Here is a 12,331-nt window from a genome sequence, read left to right on the forward strand (position 1 = left end):
TGGATGATAGTGTTGGTTGTTGTCTTCTGGGTCTGTTTTTTTTTCTCTATTATTCACCATAAAACCTTTAGTTAATAACAAGTCATATCCAGGTAAGGCTAAAACAGTCTCTAAGATTTTCAGTTCCTGGTGTCTCGGTTAATCAATGAAGTTCTTTTCTTGATGAAATAACTTCACCAAGGAAATACATAAATTAAAAAACCCCACATTACTTCTTCATTTATAAACATAATATTTACTTAGTAAATAAATATGATTTATAACAATATTTATTTATTACAAATATATTGAATATGTTGGGTGAACTCGAAGACTTACTTCAGAGTCAGAGGCGTTCCATCTACCCATTTCCACGTTCCCTCTTGTTCTATGTCACTTAAACCAATCCAAGTTTTATACTGGGTAATTGAAACGATGAAGTTCTGTTTAAAAAGCACACAAACATTCGTGTTATGAATCATCTCTTCTTATTTCCTGTTCCTTTGGTTACGGATTCTTATCACCCTCATACCCAATGCCCTTTCAGTGTAATGGGGAATTGTCATGATCCTGGGTCTGTAACCAAGTGTTTTGTGTTTTTGAATTATTAATAGTTGTTGATTTCGTTGTTATTTATAGTTTCTAGTCTTTAGGTTTCTGTCTCTCTGCCTCCCCTTTGTTCCTTGTGTCACGTCTAGTCAAATTATGTTTTCATGTCTGTTCTTCAGCGTTTTTAGTATCATGTCCACGTCTCAGTCTGTCTCATGTTTGGTGTTTTATTTCGATAGTTCCTTGTTAAACTAGTCGAATGCTGACAGTCTTATTAAAAAAAAATCAAACTGGGGAAAGTCATGTTCATAACAACATGGGGTTGCATTAACAAACACAATATAACACATGCATGCACTTTGTACCTGTTCATTAGGGCTGTCTATGACCACCAAATCTGCTCCTTGGTCTGTACAGTGTTTTCTAGCTGAATGCCAGGAACCAGATCTTTCAGAGAGGAGATAACAGCTACAACTGAACTTTTGCCATCCTGCAGGACATGTTGTCTCTGGAAGAAACATCAAATAAGGAATATTAAAGATCAAGAAGGAACATTCAGCAATGCTTTATTGGTCTCTGTTAATTAACTGAAGTCTATATTTTATACTATCTATATATAAAACATCTTGTGGCACTGACACTGCTATGCTGAGGAGAGGCAACAATGATGACAATGATTCATGTGAAACATATCCATGAAGATTAAAGTTTGCTTTCTTACATTTCTGTCAATTCAGATATAATGAGAAAATATTTCCCTCTATTGCTGGAAAAGGGAATCATTGAATTTCGGAGAAAAACCCTTTTACAAAGAAACAACAGACAAGGACTCACTCTGGTTGCACAAACGCTGCAGCCTCTCCAGCTCTTTGGTCATTTCAGTGAGGTTGGCCTTCAGCAGGTCTCTCTCCTCAGTCATAGAAGAAAGTTCGTTACTCCCTGCAGAGACATTTGCATTTAGAAGCTCTCTCTCCTCAGTTATTGAGGAAAGTTTGTTACTCATTGAGAGATATTCAGCTGAATCTTGTAAGGAGTTTTTGTCTGAAATACAGATAAATAAGCAAAGATGTTTTTGAGAGACAAAAGAACCTGTTGCTGTTTTATTTTCGACCCAAGCAAAAATATTTTTGAATTTTGCCAGTACGCAATGAAACATGTTATATATATCTATATCTATATCTATAAATCTTTATCTATATCTATATATCTATCTATCTCTCTCTTTACATATATATATATATATATATATATATGTATATATAAAACAGTAGAAAACAACAACAACAAAGCAACACAACACAACTCACAGCAGAAAGCACGAGTGAGAAGTCCAGCCAGCAGCCCCAACGAGAGAATAACAACTAAATAAATGCTTCTCTTGCATCTCCTTGGACCTGAAAAGAAAAAAACAAAAAACAAACTGTGTTTGTAGTAGGGGGAGGAGGGGAGGGGAGGGGAGAGTGTAATAACAGTAATAAAAGATTTACAAATTTAAACTTCACATTTTTGTAATTTCTTTCTTACCTGTGTGTTTTTTAATAGACGTCTTGTTTGCAGATTCGACATTAATTTCCTCCATTGCATAAAAGGATGTGGCTTATTTCTGAGAGCTCGGCTCTGTAGGAGAGAAAGGTGTGAGTCTCACAAGCTTTCAGTTTATTTTTTATATTTAAGTTCAGAGGAAGTTGCATATGTAATACGTGGTTTGCGCAGCGGTGCTATCACTGGAATTACATCTTTTCTGTATATCTATCTATTGTCAAAGGAGTTTGCAAAGAAATATATCAGATATATCTATCGATCTATATCTATATAGATATAGATATAGATATAATGGAACCCCAGCTTACAAAGACCCCATTTAATGAAAAATTCAAGTTACGAAGACACTTAACGGCAATGTCTTTTTTCTTTTCTTTTGCAAAGAAAAGCGTCTGGACTTCTTTAAGTTGCTTGAAGACGTTTCACCTCTCATCCGAGAAGCTTCTTCAGTTGGGGCCTGAGGGGGCCCCAAGTGAAACCTGGCCCCACCCCTCAGGTTTCACAATGAGCTCACCCGAAACCCTGGCTGATTAGGTCCCACACCCGCTTTCACACCTTGGCTCATGTGATTAGAGGATCACCAGGGGGTCCTTTGTCCCTCTTTGGGGGGATACTCCCACTGGGTTTAAATCTGGGACTTTTGGCCATTTGACCTTAGAACTGAAGAAGCTTCTCGGATGAGAGGTGAAACGTCTTCAAGCAACTCAAAGAAGTCCAGACGCTTTTCTTTGCAAACTCCTTTGACTACAATGACCTGGATGACTGAGAACCTTCACAGACACTTAATGGCAATATTTCTGCCCGTGTACGGCAAAATTCCCGCGTAACAAAATCCGCTGGTTCTGATCGAAATGCAAGCTTTTGTACTTGTGCTTCGATGGAAAAAGGTGCTTCGACTTACGAAAGACGTACAAAAGACCCTCTGGAATGAATTAATATCGTAAGTTGGGGTTCCACAGTGTGTCTCTCTATCTCTCTCTCGCACTGCATGCTGGGAGGTTGATGGTGGTGAGTTTGGAGTGTCTGAGTGAGAGTGTGTGATTTTTTTTTTTCACTGAATGCTTTTTATCCCTGTTTTCTCACTGTGTTTATTGTATGATCGTTTCATAGGTGTCTGTGATTGTGTAGTTTGTTTTTCAACACCTGCACAGCCAAGCACCACTGTCGTGCAGGTGTTGTTGGCTGTAGGTGAGCAGGTGGGACATGGAAACATTTCATATGCTTCACGTATGAATAAAGCGGCTGTCATATTCCTGAAAGAGCAGGGGTTTGTCAATCAGCTTATAGAGAGTGGCCTGTATTTGAATGATGAATTTATGCAGGTTTCACCCCTCGCACTGCCCTCCACTCGGGTCACTGTGTCGGGTGTGCCTCCGTTTATTCCCAATGTGGCTTTGGAGCAAAAAACTGAAGTGCTTTGGGAAATTTGCAAGTGGCTTCTGGACAGTGAGTCTGGGCTGGAAGGATGCCAAGTTAAAGCATTTTCAGTCCCTTCGGAGGCAAGTGTTCATGTTTTTAGACTCCCCCACACAGACACTGGATGTCTCCTTCCGTGTCAAACATGAAGAAGGGTTCTACATGATGTATGCTAGTTCTGGGAACATGAAATGTTTTGAGTGTGGAGATGTGGGTCATAAGAAAATAATGTGTCCTCACAGGCAGATTGCAACAGGACATGCTGTGGATGATATTGGGGAGGCGATTAGCGGGCAGCAGGCGCTTAACGTGGCTGCGCCTCTGGTGTGGGGTGAGACTGCTGGTGCCCCGGCTGAGGCTGTGGCCCTAGTGCAGGATGATGCTGCTCTTGTCCCGGCTGGACCTGTGCCTCCAGCGGGTGGTAAAACTGCGCTATCTGGAGAGGACGCTGCGCCTTCGGGGCAAGGTGAGGTTGGGGTTTCTCCTACAGACACTACGGCTTTGATGTGGAGTGAGGTAAGTGATTGCATGACTATAACCAAGTCGAAAGAGAGGGCGGAGGCTGGACCTGAGGTCAGTACGGCACAAAATGGAGATAAAATGAGGAGCTCAGAGTTGGGTGTAGAGTGTGTTTTTGCCTCGGGGGAAGGAGGGGTGGGGGAGCAGCACAGCCGGACCCCTGCTGGTTGTTATGCTAATGACGTGAATAACATGGACTGTGATTCTGATTCTGTAGCAGACAGTGTCTCTCAAAATGCAGATTTGTATTCTTTGGAGGAAATCATTGCTTTTCTGGATGACACCTTTGGTAAAAAAAAAAAAAAAAAAAAAAAAGTGAATGTAAGGGAATATTTTCCTGATTCGGTCAGGTCGGTTTTAAAAATCTTGGGGTTTACTTGGGGAGTGATGACTTTGTGAAGCAGAACTGGGAGGGAGTGCGGGAAAAGGTGGAGGCTAAGCTGTCTAAATGGAACCGCCTGCTCCCCTACCTGTCCTACAGGGGTAGTGATCTAATAGCTAACACACTAGTTGCCTCATCTTTATGCCACAGATTACTTGTTTTAGTGCCACCACCCGGTCTTCTAGAAGAGGTGCAGTGGCTTCTAGTGAAGTTTGTCTGGACGGGTCAGCATTGGCTTCGTACGGCGGCACTGTATCTCCCTGTAGCGGAGGGGGGACAACACCTAATAGATGTTTTGTCCAGAACTACAACCTTTAGACTACAGACGGCACAGAGGCTGCTGTATGTCTGTGGTCACGGCTGGCTGACTTCTGCTCAATTGCTGCTTAGGAGAGCGGGCCGGCTTTTTACATTTTACAGCTCGCCTGGCGGACACTGAAGGTCGCACGTACTCCCGACCCCAGACCTGGGATGTGGCTTTTTGAGGAGCAGCTGTTTTTTAATGACTTTTTTCCCAGCACTATGTTTTCTTCTGCTACAATAAGGACCAAATTTGTGGAGGCTGGCATTATCAAACTGGGTCATCTTACAATGATGTCAATGGGTGCACTTGGTGGTTTCACAGGCAGAGTGCTGGAGAAAATTATGAAGGAAATTTGGCAATCTCTGTCGCCATCACTGAGAGATATTCCTGGAGACCATGTCCTAGCTGATCAATGGGCTGATGACTGTTGTGGAAAATTTAACAATAACCTGCAACACACCCAGTGAGCTTGATTTGAAGTGGGTTTAATAAACACATTGCAATGTGGAGAGAGCATCCCAGTGAAACACCAGGACCATCTCTGAATTGTGGCCACCGCCCTTACATCTTATATATAGACACACAGACAAAGAACATTCTACAAACTCTCACATGTTGGCCCCTCTCACGGGGGGCTATACCTTCTCCCTCACAGAGAGAATTATGACCTTGTTTTTTGCTTGGCCGTCACCTAAGGATTTACATCCCTGATAAGCAGAAGGAGTCTCACTATCTGTTTAATGTCTTCATTACAATGGCCTCACTGTGTTAACTTTCCACATGCATGTAAACTAGTGACAGGAGTGCTCTTACTATAGTAAAGTGAGAAAGTGATATTACTATAACTAATGTGATATAATTATATATGTGATTAATACATGAGAAAAGAAATCTGCCACCACATGACAGCGAATATGTTTTTCCTTCATTGATGGTCAGTCCTACCTTTGAGGAGCAGCCTGAGGGGAGTGGCATACTTCTCTCCCTGGGGACACAAGTGCTGGATGGTTTCAGCTCTTGTGGGAAGCTCTCTGGTTGGAGTCAGGGAGTCAAAATGGACTGAGGTAGGTGGAGGGTCCTGTTGAAGGGCCTTCTGTTGAAAAACGGATGGCTGACCTTCAGTGGAGATTTGTACATGGAGCAATAGCCACGAACAGACACAGAGCCTACCTGGACCCAAGCACGGGGGAGGGTTGTCCTTTTTGTTCAGAAAGGGAGACACTGGAGCACTTAGCGGTCTGTTGTCCGCGGCTAGTGGGTTTATTTTCTTTGTTGCAGGAGTGGGTGGAATCTCTGGGGGAGACTTTCTCTGTACCTTTGTTTGTTTTTGGCCCTCAGTATTCAGTGAAGAAAAGACGGACCTTGGTTTTGATTCATTTTTTTGTTTGGTACAGCCAAGCTGGCAATATGGAAGACTAGGAAGAACCAAATGCTAGGTCAGGGTTGGACTGATGTTGTGCAGAGTCTAAAGAGATTGTTGGCATCCCGTCTGAGAGTAGAGCATGCTTTTTACTCTCTGACTAATAATCTGGACTCCTTTGAAACTATGTGGGGTTTTGGATGGGTTTTGTGTTCAGTAGGAGCAGATGGCACACTTGTTCTTTTAAGTGTGTGTGCTGGGTACCTTAGTTAATGCTTAGTGTACAATCAATGTTACTGATTACGTGGTAGCATTTTTGTGTTATTTTTGTGTTTTTTGTTTTTGTTTGTAGTTTTTTTTTAAATTTGGTGTAAATAAAGTTGTGTGAAAAGTCAAAGTCTTTTCACTCTCTCGACACTTTTCTCAAGTAATGTCACCCATTTATTTTAACACTATGAACTCAATAGTGGTGTGATAATGAGCCCAACACTAAAATGTTCTGTAATCACTGCACATCTTGCATTCATGTCTGTCTGTGTCTGTGCCGAATCCTTCACAAGCACTCCTAAAGAGAAACTAAACATTAGCAGTGAAGCGTCCCTGAGGTCAGGCCTGGTGTAAATCACGTGGTTGACAACCTGCTGCTGTAAAAGGAGTGATACTGATTTTAACACAGTTATGTCACATTGCATACACATTTTTCCAACTGTAACTTTTAACATTTTTAAACAGTACAGTGTGATACTATAACCAACAGGCAGCCAGTAAAACAGGTTCCTTCACACAAAAATCAGTAACACAGAAAAGTGGCAGTTAAAGGGTTAAGTCTGCAGGGCCCACACACTTTCATGTAAACCTGCAGTCTCCCCCTCCGCTGGTCTTTGTCATCCTCCTGCAAAAACAGTTCCACCGACAGCAATATGACATCATTACAAAAATAAAAAACAATTCACTGTGAATAGACTATGTGCACGTTAGCATATGCTACTTCCGGTGTGGAAACTCCTGTGGGGAGCTTTGTTTCCGGTGTCCTATTCGCGCCTTGTTTACGGTCCAAAACAAGTTAAGCAAATTAATGAATCAAGCAGCGATTTACATTTCTTTAGATGTCTTGGGCATTTACCCAATATATCTGTAAATGATGTTCATCGACTTGTCGATACTTTTTCCCCCGTGCCTCAGAGCAAAAGGGAAGGGATTCAAATGTTATATTTCTCAGCTGTCCCTCGTTTATCGTGGGTGTTATGTTCTAAAAATAACCAGCGATAGGTGAAATCAAGTAGCTAATTTTATTTTTTGACGGTGCAAAACGTTTCGTGGACATCGTGGACATACAGTACTGCACTTCAGTCACACTGCTAGCGATCGACGCAGCGATTCTGTACTGTACAGAAGAGATGTCACGGAGGAGATCATCTGCAGCAATCAGGACACAGGACACAATGTGATGTAAAAAAAAAAAAGCATGCAAACTTGCACTAAAAAATCCGCGAAACAGCGAGGTGAAAGGTGAACCGCGTTATAGCGAGGGACCGCTGTTGCAAGGTTGCCAGGCAGATGGCTCGAAAGGCGTTGCGCAAGGATGAGAAGACGAGGGGCGGGTCGCCGAGCTTTGGTGCGAGGATCATGACCGCACTGAAGGTGGCGTTGATGATCAGGGCCGTGCTGAAGATTGCGGGCGCGATGATGTCGGAATAACGCGCGGCACAGACAGAGCTGATGATTATGACGAAGAAGCCGTAGGCATTGGGTGCATGAGCGACGAGGAGGAGGAGAGGAAACCACAACGACAACGACTACGAAGAAGACTATGAAGAAGAAGGCGAAGATGAAGACTACAAAGAAGAAGAAGACCTCGACCCGCGAGGACGAGGCCCCACTGAAGAGGCCGTGGCGGCGGCGTGAGACGAGGCGTCCTCTTTCATGGCCTACTTCCCACCAGAGATAGAGCACTCGGTGATCGGCATGACCAACCTGGAAGTGGACATGGGCCGCGTCGAGTTCCGAGCCTACGTGGGGCTGCTCATACTCGCTGGCGTGTACAGGTCCCGGGGAGAGGCCTGCAAGAGCCTGTGGGACGCCGAGAGCAGCAGGTTCGTGTTCAGAGCCACGATGTAGCAAGTAAAGCTGCTGCTAACAAATCAGAGGTGTGAGAGAAAAACTCTGTAGGTTAGTGTTAAAATTGATGCAGCTACTGCACTCACAAACAGCTGCATACTTGAGCCTTACAATACATTATACATCTATCTATTTGATTTATTATGTCTTTGTGTGAATCATTCCCTTTTTTTTTTTTTTTTTTTAACCTGTCCCGTTTGGTTCTTTTGCCATCAGAATTACTGTCTGAAGGTGAAGAAAGATACCCAACGGATTTACTTTACCAAATTGACCGTCCCAGCCTTGCCGTAATGGTCTATTTGATTCACCTTTTATTGTTTATTTTATTTTCACTTGCTGAATATGGGACAGACTTGACTGGGGGAAAGAAAGGGGAGAAAGAAAAGAGGGACGGGGATAAAGGGCAAAAACCAACAACCAACAGAATAAGCAGACAAAAAATACATATATCGATCACCTGGATCACCTGTTGAGAAAGAAAAAACGAGAGTAATAAACAACATCACAATGATATATGGGAATATGACAGTAAATACTAAATATTAAACATTATTGTGCAGCACGTAAGATCGACAGCGCACAGTGTGCTTTGAGGTAAGAGCCAAAAAGGGTGTAGTTTGTGTGTGATCACCTGTGTGTACACCTGTGAGCATGGACGCGCTTGTTTTTAAAAGGTTCCTTCATGTAATGATCTGCTAGAGGGTGTGGGGGGCCACTGCCCCGTCCTCCAGGGCATGAAGCAGGTATGGAGGAGATCAAAACTCCAGACATCCAGAGGCCCCCAGAACACAAGAGACCAAGGAAGACCAACAGAGGGGCAGCCGCGCCACTATCCAGAAAGAGCTGAGGAGAGTCCCAGATGAGGGGTCGCTCAGCAGCCGCGAAGCAGAAGCCAGGGGGGGTTGCAGTGATGTGCCCGTGAGCTCCGCCGGCAGCCAGCTGTGCCTGAGTGACCGAGCCCCGGGCCGAGAGGCCAACGGCACCCCACCTCCGAAGTGGCCCGAGCGAGCCCCAGGCTCCAGGCCCCGATAAGCAGCCGCCAAGGAGTGAGCCGGTGTGTACCTGGGCGCCCATCCCCGGACACAAAGAACCACCAACGCACAGATGTCTGAGGGCGTCCACCACCGGTAGGGGAAGTGGTGGGGGGAGATAGGCCTCCAAACCTTGCCTGAGATGTCCCCAGAGAGGTGGCGTCTGATACCCAACCTGACATATAGACACAGACATACAGGCACACACAGATACAAACATCCATTCCCACCCTCATGCTCTCATAAACAATTATTCCACACTCAACCAACGTGGAGACAGACATAGAGAGACGCTGTACACACAATCACACTCCCCAAGCGTACTCTAAGAACCGGGTCTAGGTACCCTTGCCCCTGGAGGGGGAAACTGCACCCAGACCCAGGTGGTGTTACCCTTTTCCCTGGGCTGGGGTAGACCGTTCCGACTCCGCAGCAGCAGGGAGGCCCCACATTCCAGACCCCAGTCGGACGGCCAACTCCTCCTCCTAGCCCCCCCGCTCCAGCAGGCCGCAGAGAACGGGGGTGTAGGAAGACTCCAAACCTCCCTCCACCCGCTCATATGTAAATGGTAAATGGTAAATGGCCTGTATTTATATAGCGCTTTTCTAGTCCCTAAGGACCCCAAAGCGCTTTATCCAGTCATTCACCCATTCACACACTGGTGATGGCAAGCTACATTGTAGCCACAGCCACCCTGGGGCGCACTGACAGAGGCGAGGCTGCCGGACACTGGCGCCACCGGGCCCTCTGACCACCACCAGTAGGCAACGGGTGAAGTGTCTTGCCCACAACGACCGAGACTGTCCGAGCCGGGGCTCGAACCTGCAACCTTCCGATTACAAGGCGAACTCCCAACTCTTGGGCCACGATCGCCCGCTCATATGTAGTGTTGATGTATGTGTGTTCTAAGGTGCATTTAAAACCCAGGAGGGCATGGAGCTACCTGCCAGAGCAGCAGGTAAGCGCATAGCCCCTCCTGCTAGCCCTCAATGTCTACGTGTATTTAAAATTGAGAGGTTGGCAACGACGCCAGGCGTGAGGTGTACACCCTGATGGTAATTTGGATTCCGTGTAGCGTGCCCACCCCCAAGATCCTATATGTATGTGTAATGAGAGTGTGAGTAATGTGAATATCTAAGTTGTGGGATAAAATTGAGGCAGAGGCAGCCAGAAGGGGACAGAGGGGGGGGATGCCTCCTCTGCACCCTGGTGACACACCCCTACCCCAAGGCCCTGCATGTGTGGGTGATTGTGGTGGAGCGGGAAGAGGGAGGCAGCTGGAGATGGGGAGGGAAGGAAGGGAGGGTCAAGTGACCCCTCCCTGGGGCCAAGTCCCCCGCTGACCCCATCATTCCAATCATTCCCTTCACTACATTCATTGTAGGCATGGTTTCCGTCCCAGCTATGTTTCATTATTAAAACCAGTTTATAGTTGTTGATCTTGCTATTATCATTGAATACATTACAGTTAAGCTTTAGTTTAATTTAGGCTTTTGTTTATTTTAGTTTATTTCTCTTGTACTTATATTTATTCAATTCAATCGGGTCTATTTCTATTCTATTTCAACTCTTTTAGTCAATTTTTTACCAACAAATTTTCACTTTGTATGCTGCCTGCGTGTGTGTGTGTCATTTCCTGACACCGTACACGGCATGGTTTCTTATCAAGCTTTTCAGTTGCCCTGTACAGGATGAGGTATGCATAAGTGCATAAGTGAATGTCTTGCTGAACTATAAAAACAGGAACTTGCCATAGAAGTGTGAAATATAATTGTGTAATGTGGAATTAATGCATGTACAAAGCTGAAAATGAAGTAAAACACCTCTAGCTCTTACTGCACCATGACAACCATACTACGACACATAAAAGCAATGATCACATGACTTTGTACAAATGACAATCTTAAAATAATGAACTCTAATACTCACCTCTCAATTTTAAATACATTTAGACATTAAGGGATCTTGGGAGGAGCCGTGCTGACACCTGCTGCTTTTTGGCAGAAAGCACCATGCCCCTCCCGTGTTTTAGATGCACTTTAGAACAGCATGCAGTAACACCACATATAAACAGGCAGAGAGGGTCTTCACACCCCCGTTCACTCCCCGGTGGTTGCTTGGCGGGGCCTGGCACCTGTGGCTTGTTCAGGCTCCATCTGGGGGTGGGGGCCCTCAGATCTCTGGGCCCAGGAATCAGTCCACTTGGCACGGCTGACTGCCGGCAGAGCCTGCGGGCGTGCCACAGCAGCCCCCTGTAACTTCTGCACCGTGGCTGCTGGCTGACCCCACGTCTGGGGCTCTCCTCAGCTCTTTCCAGGAGGGTGGCACGGATGACCCTCCAGCTCTTGTGCTCTGGGGGGCCTCCGGATGTCTGGTGCCTGCATCTCCTCCATGCCTGCTTCATGCCTTGGGGGGCAGGGCTATGGCTCCCCACACCCTCTAGATAGTTACATGATATTAGTTACATGGGAAACCCTTTTCAATACAAGCGCTCTCAAGCACACTGTTGTGCACACAGATGGACATATGGGTGCCCACACACCCTTCTTCCTTGGCTGCTGTGGGCAACTCCAGGCCTCGAGGGCCGGTGTCCTGCAGGTTTTAGATATCACCCTGGGTCAATACACCTGAATCAGATGATTAGTTCATTACCAGGCCTCTGGAGAATTACAAGACATGTTGAGGAGGTAATTTAGTCATTTGAATCAGCTGTGTTGGATCAAGGACACATCTAAAACCTGCAGGATACTGGCCCTCGAGGCCTGGAGTTGCCCACCCCTGCCCTAAAGGGTAGTATGCATGTGGAATGGATATGCATTTATTAGGTTGTGTTTTCAGGTTTGTTCAAAAATGAATAACTTCATGTAGGAAAAAAAAGAACTTTTCCAAATTTTGTCACATTACAGCCACAAACATGAATCACTTTTATTGGAATTCCACGTGAAAGACCAACACAAAGTGGTGTACACTTGAGAAGTGGAACGAAAATCACATGATTCCAAACATTTTTTTACAAATAAACAACTGAAAAATGGGGTGTGCGTAATTATTCAGCCCCCTTTGGTTTGAGTGCAGTCAGTTGCCCATAGACATGATGCCCATAGACACGCCTGATGAGCGCTAATGACTAA

The 12,331-nt window shown here is 45.2% G+C and overlaps 1 long non-coding RNA gene across 1 annotated transcript; it reads right to left on the reverse strand.

Annotated features, from left to right (window-relative positions):
* Positions 1–314: 314 nt before the first annotated feature.
* Positions 315–2,107, reverse strand: LOC102078385 (CD209 antigen-like protein E). Its single transcript, XR_269931.3, has 5 exons — positions 2,053–2,107; positions 1,836–1,922; positions 1,363–1,467; positions 894–1,036; positions 315–422 (listed from the first exon to the last, which is right to left on the reverse strand). It is a non-coding gene; the product is annotated as a CD209 antigen-like protein E (long non-coding RNA).
* Positions 2,108–12,331: the final 10,224 nt, after the last annotated feature.

The sequence above is a fragment of the Oreochromis niloticus genome, linkage group LG16, assembly GCF_001858045.2.
Source record: "Oreochromis niloticus isolate F11D_XX linkage group LG16, O_niloticus_UMD_NMBU, whole genome shotgun sequence".
Lineage (NCBI taxonomy): Eukaryota > Metazoa > Chordata > Actinopteri > Cichliformes > Cichlidae > Oreochromis > Oreochromis niloticus.